At 36.4% G+C, this 13,132-nt stretch overlaps 1 protein-coding gene across 1 annotated transcript in view; it reads left to right on the top strand.

Annotated features, from left to right (window-relative positions):
- Positions 1–4,095: 4,095 nt before the first annotated feature.
- Positions 4,096–13,132, top strand: part of LOC122807520 (collagen alpha-1(VII) chain-like) — a gene marked incomplete at its 3' end in the record, with an annotated part of 926,266 nt that continues 917,229 nt past the window's right edge. Inside the window, exon 1 of the mRNA XM_044078445.1 lies at positions 4,096–4,443. The remainder of the gene's footprint in view (positions 4,444–13,132) is intronic.

The raw sequence follows: 13,132 nt of genomic DNA, 5'->3' as shown, positions 1-13,132 counted from the left end.
GGCCACCAGTTTGTGTGGTAGCCTCTTCTGCAAACCCCTTTCAAAAACACTTTAACATGAGACTACACTGAGAGAGGAGGATCTATAGACAAACTTGCTGAAATGGCCAATAAATGAACCTTGACAAAGGAATAAGAAAGGCACTAGGATAGTAACTCAGGCAAATATTGCCAAACCAGAGAATAACTAACCCAGAATGGGTGCTGGTGATGTTGTTGACACCAACTAGAAAACCTTTTCCATTTGCTAATATATGATTTTCTAGTAGCAGGCTTTCTTGCCTCTGTTAGTACCTGATGCACATCCTCAGAAAGCAGATGTCTAAAGGGAATTAAGACCCTATCATCCTGGCACTCAATTAACTTTGATTAATTAACTAACAAACTTCTATGACCTGGGAAAAGAGAACTGAGCCTGCCAAACAGATTTGTATGCTTTTGTTCTTTAATATTTATTTATTTATTTTACATTTGTTAACCGGGTACAGTCCGCCTGGGCAAGTAGCCCGTTTTCAGCAGAGACCAGGGGAGATAAGCTCCATAACAATATTGTATTTATTTTATTTTACATTTGTTAACCGGGATAGTCCAACTGGATACATGTCCATTTTCAGTGGAGGTCCGGGGAGAAAAACTCCAAAGAAATACATATGCAAGACATACAAACAGTATATTTTACATGTTTCTAGCATATTCAACCAGATAATATAGATGAGCACACATTATTAATTCCTTTAATTGTACAATAGTACAAAAAGATTACAAAAATGTTTAAAAGATTTACAAACAATATACAAAAAAGTTTGACAGTTGCCAACAATCACAATTTACAAAAAGGTGAATGTAAAACAGAAAACATTACATTTCTTAAGCCTTATTACAGACAGTAATATGAAACTCATTAGATATATAACTAATAACCATTGTGGTGTTTTCATTTGGTAGAAATAAGACAAGATGATAGCAGAATAGAAAACATTTGATCAAAAGCATGAGAAACTAGCCCGGAGTATTACAGGACCATAGCCATTGTTGAGTAAGGTATTCCTTAAGGAGTTTTTTGAAGCTATGACAATCTGTGTTTTTTAAGATATTCTGGGGTAACAGGTTCTACTGTTTGGCTACTGTGAAGGAGAAGAGAGAGTCACTGAAGTAATTATGGGACTTTGTCACCTTGAGTATAAGTTTATCGGGTGATCTAAGGGTCCTGGGATTGGTATTTAGTTGCACTAGGTTGGAGAGTGCAGGTCAGTTTTCAGGTTTGTGGATAATGGAGTGGGCAGTGGTAAACTGATTGAGCAATAACAGATTGGGAAATTCAAGCCAGTGTAATTTTTGAAGAGCAAGGCAATGATAGGTCCTGTTGGGTATATTATTGCTATTTTGTTATAGCAGGAATCAAGAAGATGTAAATCAGACTTATGAAGGTTACTGAAAAGTTGAAAACAGTAGAGAAGAGTAGATAGGAGGTGGGATCTAGCTGTGGCTAGTCTGGGATTTTGAGAAAGGTAAGGTTTGGCCCTATATAGAGCACCAAGTTTGATGTGAACTTTCTTTATTGTGAGTGATATGCATTTATTGAATGTTAGGTTGTTGTCTATCGTGACACCAAGTAGTTTTGTTTGGTTAACTGGTTGCATTATAGTGCCATTAGTGGAGTAGATGGAGAGAGGAAGTGGTTTTGCTTTGGATTTCCTGTTAGAGAAGATAATTAATTTTGTTTTATTTGGGTTTAGGATGAGTTGAAGTTCATTTAGGTAATTTTCAATATCTAGAAATGACTTTTGCAGTTTATCTTGGAGTTCTTGGGGTGTGGGAGCAGAGCAAATAAGAGTAGCGTCGTCAGCATATTGAATAATAGAAGCAGATTTAGTGGCAGTGTTTAGAGTATTTATGAATATAATAAAAAGGAGAAGGCCAAGGATGGAAACCTGAGGAACCCCAACAGAGACTGGGAGGAGTGTGGAGAGTTTATTACCCATTTAGTTGCCTATTGTTGATTAGTAAGGTAGTTAAAGAACCAGTTGAGAGCTGTAGAGTTGAGGTTGAAGGAGGCTAAAGTGTTGAGTAGTAGTTGGTGGTATACCCTATCAAAAGCTTTGGACATATCAAGGAATATAGTAGAAACTAGTTGTCCATTGTTTTTGAGGAGATTGATGTAGTTAGTGAAACTTATGAAGGCTGTGGAGGTACTGTGTGGACGGAATCTGTGACATGAACTAGATAAGAGGTTATTTGTAGTGAGATGGTCTAGGAGCTGCTTATGGATACATTTCTCTAAGATTTTAGCTAGGAGTGAGAGAATGGCAATGGGCCGATAATTAGAGAGATCTTTATATGGGCCTCCCTTGTGGAGGGGGATGATATGGGATATTTTCCATAGTATGGGGCCATATTGTTCTGCGATGGAATGATTGATTAGGTTAGATACGGGATAGACAATGGAGCTTGCAGCAGTTTTTAAGAAGTCATTAGGGAGTTGGTCAGCTGCTAGACAGGTAGGTTTTAGTTTGGATAGAAGTGGTAGGTAGAATAGATATAAGAACTTCATTAGAAAAAAACAAAGAATGAAATGAAGCCTTGTTGTGCCTCTCTTTAAAAACAAAAATAGCCAATAAGCATCACGTATAAGCAATGTAGCAAAATAAAACTATACAATCAATGATAAACAAATGTGTAATGTAGTAGTTGGAGTTCACCTGTACATCATAGCTCTCAACCTTCCATCACCAAAATGAGGAACACTCGCCTTCATAATGTGGAACAAATGGGCAAAATGTGGAACACATACTAATGGCTTACTAACACCTTCAACTAGGAAGGTAATAGGATGGTTAAAATATGCTGGTTTTACTTACAAAGAAGATCCTTTAATGAATTAATCTGATTAATTTCTATTTACCATGGATTTCACTTAAAAAAATTCATAACACTGAATGTGTGACAGACTCTTTCATTGTGGAACTTTGATGAACTTCGAGGAACATGAACTTTTTAAGACCCCAAATGAGGTACGTTCCTCGTAATGAGGTACACTTGAGAGGTATGCGTACATCGCAAAGCACATTTAATATTCACGTTTTCATTAATGCCTGGGGAAGCTTCCCCAGGCAAAATCAGCATATTTTATCCATCCTATGACCTTCCTAGTTGAAGTTGTTAGCATATCATCGGTATGTGTTCCACGTTTTGCCATCTGTTCCGCATTACGAGGGCTAGTGTTCCTCATTTTGAATATGGAAGGTTGAGAGCTATGCAAAACCCCAACATTGCGGACGGATTTTAAATATTACTCCTGTAAACTTAGGAAATTGCTAGAATGACAGAATTTACATTATTATATATTTTCTGAAGGATATGAAGCCTGAAACTCAAATGTCTGTCATTATTTACCATTTAATGACTTCAAACCTCAATGATTTGCTAGAAAACCACAGATTTTATGAAGACTAGACCAAAAACTAAGAGGGCAAAACTCTGGATATTCTGTGAAAATCTGGAAGGTTGAGAAGTATGCATCTATTCTGATGAATTAATTCAATCGCCTCTTGGAGATTACAAACGCCGACTGAGTACAGTAGAAAAAAAATAGCCTACTCTCCAGTCCAGGCTTTAATAGCCTAAGTGTGTCAACTCCACAGGAGGGGGTAATGTTTTACTTAAACGAAAGACAGCTTCACAATGAACACAAACTCTGCCAGACAACCGGCGAGTCTGAAACGCTCACTGATCCCGAAGTCAGTTATTTCACAACTATGTGCTAAACCCAAACGTTTAGGTAAACACAGGCTACAGAACAGTTAGCACAAAACAGGCCAGCGGCCAAAACCATGCATTCCAGCTGTCACCTAGGTTAACGACGTTATTACTGTCTCCTTTCTTTGTGTTTTTTCGTGCTTTCCCCAGCTGGAGATGCCATTATTTAATTTACTTAACTCTACTTTTCTGGCTCAGAAATGCAATCTGAGATTTGATCGCTTTACCTGGTGGAGATTGGAAAGGGCGGGATGAATTATGTAAATAAGGCGACGGTACTCGTATTGGCCGCGGCTGGGAACGGCGTGGTTTAGAAAAGGCGGTCCTGATGGTACTGCTCTCTACCAGCGGGATGCGGCAAGTAACGCTCTTGCTCCAATCTCCCCCCAAATATCTGTGCAAGGAGCGTGCAAAGAAAAAGTTCATGCCTTCACTGAATGTACAAGTCAGGCAAAACTGCAGTAAACAGTCTAAGGAAGAACGCACTTTATGCTGAAAAACTGGAACAAATGTCAGCTTTTTTCATAGCTTGGTGATATTCACAGCATTTCTGAATAGCTCCATTTTTTGCTTCAGTGGTTTCACAGGACTGGTAGTTTTAACACAACTGGAAGTAACTTTTGAAATAACTGAATTTATCTAACCCGCTCGATATTTTTTTCTGGATTATGCGTGCAACATCTAACAGGTAAACGAGGTGATTTTATATAGTTTCCTTAATGTTTCGGGACAATTTAAAGAAACGTGATGCGCTCATTATACTGTAACTTGTGAAAAACATTCACTTCACTCTGTCGTACACTTTCTGAGTTTTTATAACTTATATCTCGTCATCGATAATGTTTATATTATAGATTATTTCGCTGTTAAATTATGTTCTTTAAAACACGGGCATTGTCATAGATTTATTTTATCAGAACAGCTGCTTTGCTACAGTTCTGAATAATTCGAGGGCTTTTTTAGAGGTGCTACAACGTGAGCTGTTGTATCAATGGACTGATTTGCGTGTATGTTAGAATGTTTATTATTTCAGCATTTAAACGGTGTAGATACATTTTTTGAAATGCTAAAATAATTATATTTTGGTTTTCCCATGCATATTGTGTTATTAAAATGCAATCATCTCTATTTTACTCGTGTGTATGTGTTTGTGCATGTGCCTTTCTGCGCATACAGCAGCATGAAAAGATATAAGGATGCTGAAGAAATTCCTGCAGAATTTGTCATGATCCCTAAGGCCTTGGAAGAATGATTAAATTCCTTACCTGCTTGTAAAAGTATCTCAGGAAGAAATTGCACCTTATATCCCTTGAAATATCACTTGTCTGCATGAAGCAAGAAAGCTGACCCCACCATAAACAATGTATAGTTGGCACACTCGCACACACACATTTGTGTGTGTGTGTGTGTGTGTGTGTATATATATATATATATATATATATATATATATATATATATATATATATATATATATATATATATACATACATATGCAAACATAATTCTTCCGTTCCACTATTCCTTAAGAAGCATGCTGTCTTAAATGTTTTTCTTTAAAAAAAAAGATATCTCTTGCAAAATTCTTAAATGTGTAACATAATGACGGAATCCATTGCATTGCACTACACTGTTTTGTATGACTGTAATCCTTTTGCACATCTATTTGTCTCACCTGTGGGAGGCAACCATTGTGTCAGCTTTCAGCCAGGTCACAGGAGCAAATCTCATGCATTCCTGTCCTTAGGCTCAGACAGGACTTAATGTCTCAGATGTTCTTTAGAGGAGAACTCCATGTTTTGCCATTAAAAGGCCTGCATGGTGTAGGAGATTTTGGTTAATGATGCATGTTTTTGGCTTCCCTGTAGCTCAGATGGTTTGAAATGAGCAGCAATATCCTTTGTTCATGTCATGCAAAACACAGGTTAAGGGAATAACTGTCTTAAATAAATGTAATGTTGGAGACAGTGGCATTGACAAAAATGCAGGAGTCAGAGCTGGATGTGGCTGAGTTAAAGATGTTAAGATTTGCACTCGGTGTGACTAGGATGGATAAGATTAGGAATCAGTATATTAGAGGGTCAGCTGATGTTGGACAGTTTGGAGGCAAAGCAAGAGAGACGAGATTGCGTTGGTTTGGACATGTGCTGAGGAGGGATGACGGGTATATTGGGAAAAAAATGCTAAGGATGGAGCTGCCAGGTAAGAGGAAAAGAGGAAGGCCTAAGATAAGGTTTATGGACGTGGTGAGAGAGGACATGCAGGCAGTTGGTGTGACAGAGCAAGATGCAGAGGATAGGAAGAAATGTAAAGAGATGATCCGCTGTGGCGTCCCCTAACGGGAAAAGCCGAAAGATGATGATGATGACAACACAACTGGAGGTATATAAACTACACCATTTTTAATAATGTAAACATTCCCTGGAATTTGTGCTATGGCTTTTCCAGAAAATAAAACAACTTGAGGATGTTGATATGAAAGTGTAGATTCCCTTGAAAATTTAAACTTTCTCCCACTAGTGTTGCATATAGAAATGCTTCTGTGACATGCATTTCAGTAAATTGGCTGAAATAATCAGATTTTGGCTGTAATTATTGATTAGATTCATTCATGCATGGCATTTTTATACATTTCTAATTAAGTTTGTGATCTAAAGTGTTCAAAAATGAATACTTTATGTCTTTTACAACATTTGGCCTCTTAACTGTGTTTGCACATCAGTGCCTTCAGTGGGTGATATAATTTTGTACATTTGTTCCATTTGACATAATGATAGATCCCTTTTACACACTGCTGCATAATGTAAGGAGTTGCGATGCTTTCTTCATTCTGAAGTACATTTTTTTGGGAGGGGGAAGGCAGCATCCGTTACATGTTTTCTAGCATTGTTATGTGCTGGAAGGATGTGTATTTATTAACTGCTGCTGTGATGGGGGTCATTAGAATATAGCTTTTCTTGTTATAAACAATTTTATTATAATCATTGCTGAAATAAACAACTATTATAAAAAAGATGAACTGTATTTAAGCAACAATAGATAAAAACAAGAAAATACTGATATAAAGGAACAAAGATAACAGAAACTATGTACAACGATGTTCACTATATAACCATCAAATTATACAGAATATAGCTTTTCTGACATGCATAAAGAAGTCATTGTTTCTGTTCAACTGCCTGATATGAAAAGGAACAAACCTTTCTTGCCTGTCACACTGTACCTGAAAGGACACCAGCAGTAAACCTCTGAGTTGTTTTACAGGCTGAGAATGCCTCTAAATGGCAGTTGTCCTGAATGAAGAAAGGACGGTCTAGAATACCTGTATATTTATATAACAAGGACGCATTTCTACATCTGTCTGGTACCTCGTATTTTAATAGCTTTCTCGATTACATCATATGAGGATAATTTTCTTTAATATATATAACAAAGTTTTGTTACCATTTGTGAGTCTACGAATTCTCTGCATACAGTTTTGCAATTCTGGCAGTGAAACAGCGTACTTTAATTAGTTTAGTGCAGTTTCATATGAGGGAAGATCTCCAATCTGAACTTCTCAGACATCCTGCATGAATCATTACAATATTTATTCCATATCAGTGTGCTTTCTTGTGAACCCTTTGAGCATCACTTCAGTGTACATTCATAGTTGCACCATTTGCATGTAAGAACTTTTCTAAACAAAGTAACAATATGTGTAGTACTTTGGAGTTTTGTAGAGGATGAGTTACAGAAAGTGTTCTATTCATAAAATGTTATGAATATTGAAAAGCAAAAAAAGACAGACCTTGTAGGAGACAGAAAAATATTGAAAGTTTAGTGCTTTTCTTCCAAGTATGAATACGTTTCATTCACAGGTGGAAGGAAAGCATTAATCTTTTAATACATTTTCTGTTCCTTACAAGGTCTTTTTGTTTTCTTGTGTTTCAGTATTATAGTTTATGGTTCATTCACTACAGAAACTTGCTTTTATTCTTTATTCGCTCACAATATAAATATTGTTACTCACAGCTAAGCAATGATTGTGAACTGTCATGTTCAATGTGAAATTTATATGTATACAGTTTGCTTGAGCCTTATGCTAGATAGAAATTCCCTTCTCTAGCTCTTCTCTTCTATTCTTAGATTTCCATTTTTAATCATTAATAGATATATCTGTCAATATTGCCTCAGCTATTCACATGAAATTATACATCCAACAGTGGGGTGTGTCACACAGTGTAATTGTGCCAATGTAGAGGCACTGATTTTTTTTTTTTTTTTTTTTTGTTACTTATTTCTGAGTTGTTTCAAGAAATGGGATGTTATGTCTGTATGTCACACACATACATTGGGAGAATACAGTCTACAAGTAGTTCTGAACTCTTCTCGTGGTATGAAATAAAGGACCAAGCAAAGATGAGAGGGGGAAGACCTTTTGTACAACCCTGTATAAAAACAAATTTTCATGCAAACCTCATAATATTTCCATGAGATGGAAAAGAGGTCCGTACTTTCAGCTGCCCTATGAGCATTGTACTTCTATCATTTGACTTGCATAAGAGTTGACCTGTTTGGAGTAATGCTAGCTATCCTATAAAACCTCCACCGTTTAACTTATGCTCACTTTATATGACAGGACATGCCCTGCATATTTTCCAAGTCATTTAGCTGGAATAGATTAATGCTACTTCTCAAGCGATTCTAGAGCTCCGTCATTAATTCTGTTAGCATGAACTGTGCAAGATTATTCTAGAAATACACTTTTTATGGTAGAAATTCTTATTAACTTTTTTATTGAATGTACTTTTTCCAGCCTCATGGCACAGTCTTTTATTTCTGAGTTCATGTTTTTGTAACTGTATCGTCATGCTTGTCTATGTTCTCATAATGAATGATCTCTGTCATTGTCTACCATTTGCTTTGTACTTTCCAGATATAGTTTTTCATTGTTTTCACTTTGATGTTTACTCACTGTCATGTTTTCAAGTTGTACACACATTTCTCTAGGAGGGATTGTACTGTAGACCTTGCTGAGTGACATTCCAAGTTCTCTCTCTATTTCGAGGGTGATTCTGTCAGTATTTCTCATTTGTAATTAGAGTATGAACATATTTTAATTTTTTATTGTTTGATAACCATCCAAATAAAGTGGTAGAAATTTTTCATTCAGAAACTAGGCAAGCCAAAGGCAAAACACTGCACTACATTGTTATAAAGTATGTAACCTTAATGTATGTTTCTCATGAAGGTAAAAGAAGATACCACTGTCAGAATTCCAAACCTGTACTAACAAAGTAAAACCACAATTCTTTATAAATTAATTAAGGAAAACATAACATCACATTGTAATAAAATATGCAGATAGTGTGAATGCTACTTATAGGGACCATACACCAACAACATATCCTAATGTTCTGCCATAGTAATATAATGTTTACATGTAGTATAAAACTAGTTTGTGTCTTTCGGCTTTTCCCGGTTAGGGGTCGCCACAGCGGAACTCCGGTCCGCTAATGATTGGCAGTTGATTTTTACGTACTGGCTTGCCAGGCCTGTCGCACAACCTTCAACGAAGGTACGCACATTTATGCATGTCTCCACGCAGAAGACGCTTTAGCTGAGAATCGAACTGGACAGCGTCTTACTCTGAGGCGACAACGCTACCGCAGTACCACCACCGCAGGTATGTAGTGTTTATATCAGGATCTTGCCACTCGGCCTTTTAGTTTTTGGGACTCACTACTAGTTTTATGTAGTATAAAACTAGCAGTGATCCCCAAAAACTAAAAGGCCGAGTGGCAAGATCCTGATATAAAATGACTACTTCAGTGGTGAAAATCAAGAAAATAAAAGTAAAGCTAGTAATACAGATGGTTCGGTATCAGTGAAAGAAAAGAGGGGATGCTAAAGGACAGAAGGTTATTACAGCAGCAACTAGAGAGTGAAATTTTGCATATATCCCAGTACCTACTGGTATAAATTCAAGTGGTCTAGGTGAGGAAGGAAAGGAAAATAAATACTACTAGTACAGACAGTAGCGCAATAGTTGTATGCAAATTAACATCAGGCAAAAAATCTGCAGAACGGTTAGCAATTGCTCCCTGCGAATGGTAGGAATCTTAGACTGAGTGTAGGTAAGCCTAAGAGTGAGTTTTTTTTACGAGCTTAAACTAAAAATCCAGATGGTTCTCCAGAAGTCTAACTAAGAGGAGAAGTTAGTGCCAGGTACATGAAGGCCACTCATGATGACAGGGTTGTACCACCAATGAGCTGATTATTGTTAAGCCTGATGAGGTTAGTGACACTGTTTGTCAGACGAGACTGCAAGTTATAGTGATTTTCTCTGATGGTAAATTTCCTTGCTAGAGGTGGGATGTACTCAAGGGACTTAAAATTAAATAGTAAAGTGCAATGAACAAAATATCCCATTTTTCTAACAGGCAGTTATTTAATGTTGCTAAGAGTGAAGCACTGGTACTCATGCCTAGGTGCCAAGATCATGAAATAGCAAATCTTATTAAATGATGTTCAAATTGTGCAACTTCATTTGAGAGACTAGTGCTATAAGGGAAGCCTGTGTTGTAACTGTGGAATTGGCTGTCTTGCCTGTGGATGGTCCAGCATTTGAAGGTAAGTAATGTAAGTTTCTTTTTTCAGCAAAGCCTCAACTGCTTTAAATTTTTTAATTGTTGAGTTCTTGGATATATGTATTCATAAAAAAATTGGATTTCCAGGTACCGGAAAGCTAAACATTTTCCTGAAGGCTTCACAAGTAGTTTAGAATAGTCAAGTTGATATGGATCTTATTAATTCTCAGAGGGTTGCAAAAACTCGTATTTCATAATAAATTGATTTGGAGAAACCAAGAAGGGATTGTATCAAGATCTCTCAAAGTTATATTAGATGATAGTGGTGAAATGGAAGAATAGCAAATGACAGCGACATTCGTATATTATGTAATGCTTAGTGATAGCAAAACCATGATGTTCTTGGTTGTGAACATGGTAAATAGTAAGGGGCCCACTAGAGAACCCTTTAGGCCCCCAGGGTAGGTAGAAGAAAACTACTGTTTGTGAAGAGTGCCAAGCAGTGCAGGAAGGTGTGCTTAAGAAAGAAGCAGCAGTAGGGCTGATGAATTCATACCTTGTATCCAGGTGTCTTGATGTACATGTCTTTGTACTATATTTTAGCAGGTGTATCATCTTCTTCTGTTTTATTAAGGCTCTCTTTGTCTTTTCATTAAAAATATAACCAACCCTGTACTGTATCCACATGAAAATGCTGGAAAAAAATCAACAAAACCAAATGTTTTATTAAGTGCTTTTATTTTCCACTAGGATTTCCTCATAATAAAATGTTATACTGGCAACTCGACACCATAAAAATCTACTGCCAATAATTAGAGGACCAGAGTTTCGCTGTGGCGACCTCTTACCGGGAAAAGCCAAAAAGACAAACAAAACATCCCAAACCCAGTTAAATAACTTTGTGTATATCATGTGTTGCAAAAAAAAAAACAATGATAAACACTGACAAAAATAATATATTAAATAATTCTGATTGTAAAATTGCCATCCAAAACAAAATGTTAATACTAAAGATTCAAGAAACATTAATGAATATATTAAAAGAGTGAAAAATATACCAGCATGGATTAAATATGTAAAGAAAACAGGATTAAAAATACACATGAAATTAAAATTTAAGAATCTCTCTCTTTCTGTACACACACACGTGTGTGTGTGTGTTTGTATGTATATATATATATATATATATATATATATATATATATATATATATATAATATATATATATATATATGCATATGTGTGGGTCCACTTCAAAATACTGACTTTCAAAGTCCCTAAACTCAAAATACCGAGACCAAAATCTCTAAAGTTCAAAATATTGAAAACTCAAAATACTGAAATTCAAAATATTGAAAAAAACACAGTACAGCAACACAACTATATTGCAGCAGAACTACATACAGAGACATATTACTCTTCTGCAAGTATAGGCAGGGGGACAAGCACCTCTGCACCCCCCATACACCCCCTGCTACTTAAATATATCAGATTGCACTTCATTACACTAAAGTGCAATCTCGGAGTTGATATATTTAAGTAGCAGGGGGTGGGGGGGCACAACCCCCCTCAGGGCGGTGCAGGGGGGATTGCCCCACTGCTTATACTTGGAGAAGAGTAGTATGGTTTGTGTTTTATTTGTTTCAGTATGTACTTGTGCTGGAATATAATAAGTGTTGGTATCCTCTGTGTTTACAGTATAGTTTTCAGTATTTTGAGCTATATAGATTTTGGTCTCAGTATTTTGAGTGTAGGGATTTTGAAAGTCAGTATTTGAAGTGGGCCCATGTATGCATGTATGTATATGTGTGTGTGTGTATATATATGTATGTATGTATATATATCTACTTCAGTAGATTGAAAAAGCATAACATTTTATATATATATATATATGTTCATAGGTTCATAGGTAGGTACTAGGCTATTGGCTCTAGGGCCTATACAAGCCTAGCCAATATATATATATATATATATATATATATATATATATATATATATATATATATATATAAAGCCTGCCAGTGCTGGTCTTTCAATTAGGACCCCCCCCATTTCTTTCTCTTTGACTATACTCTGATATCAATCTCTGATAGTGAAGACAATCTCTCCAAATAAATTCTTCCAATTCTATCATATTTTCTTCTCTAGTTATTTGCTCCCAATGCCTTGGTTCCTTTGCCAGTTTTCTCCAATAAATTCAAGCCCCTCCTGTCTATTGTCTGTGTCCCTAGTTGCAGTCACCCCTATTGGCAGAATCTCCTTTCTCCAGTCCCATGTTGGCTTAGTTCTTAGAATACTTTCTGCTACCTTATGGATATAATATTCTGTATTCTGTATGATTATTATTCTCCTTAAAGGCCTGCATCCAAAATCCCAGTCTGTCCTTGTTTGTTGAACTTCCCCCCTGTTTCATCATCATTCCTTAGTACTTTGAAATATAGTCTTCTGTTTGCGCTATTTATAGGAGTCTTAACTGTGTAGCTCTGAAATACCCTTTCAAATTGGGTAATCCCAATCTGCCTTGTTCTACTGGAAGAATCAGCTTATTCCATTTGACTCTTGCCATTTTCCCCTCTCAGAAAAAGTCCTTCAGCTCTTTATTGCTATCTGCAACTTCGCCTTTGGTTAATAAATATGCCTGACCTGTGTACAAGACTAAAGGGACTAAAAAACATTTTAACTGCTTGTATCTTACTATCCATATAACAAAGCTTCCATTTTCTCAGTTTCTGTGCAGTCTTTTGTTTAGTCTCTTCCCACATATCCTTAGCTGCCACACTAGAATCATTTTTAATCCATACTCCTAAA

This window comes from Protopterus annectens, chromosome 7.part1, assembly GCF_019279795.1.
Source record: "Protopterus annectens isolate FY-2018-M chromosome 7.part1, PAN1.0, whole genome shotgun sequence".
Taxonomy (NCBI): domain Eukaryota; kingdom Metazoa; phylum Chordata; order Ceratodontiformes; family Protopteridae; genus Protopterus; species Protopterus annectens.
This window is presented reverse-complemented; position numbering and strand designations above follow the sequence as displayed.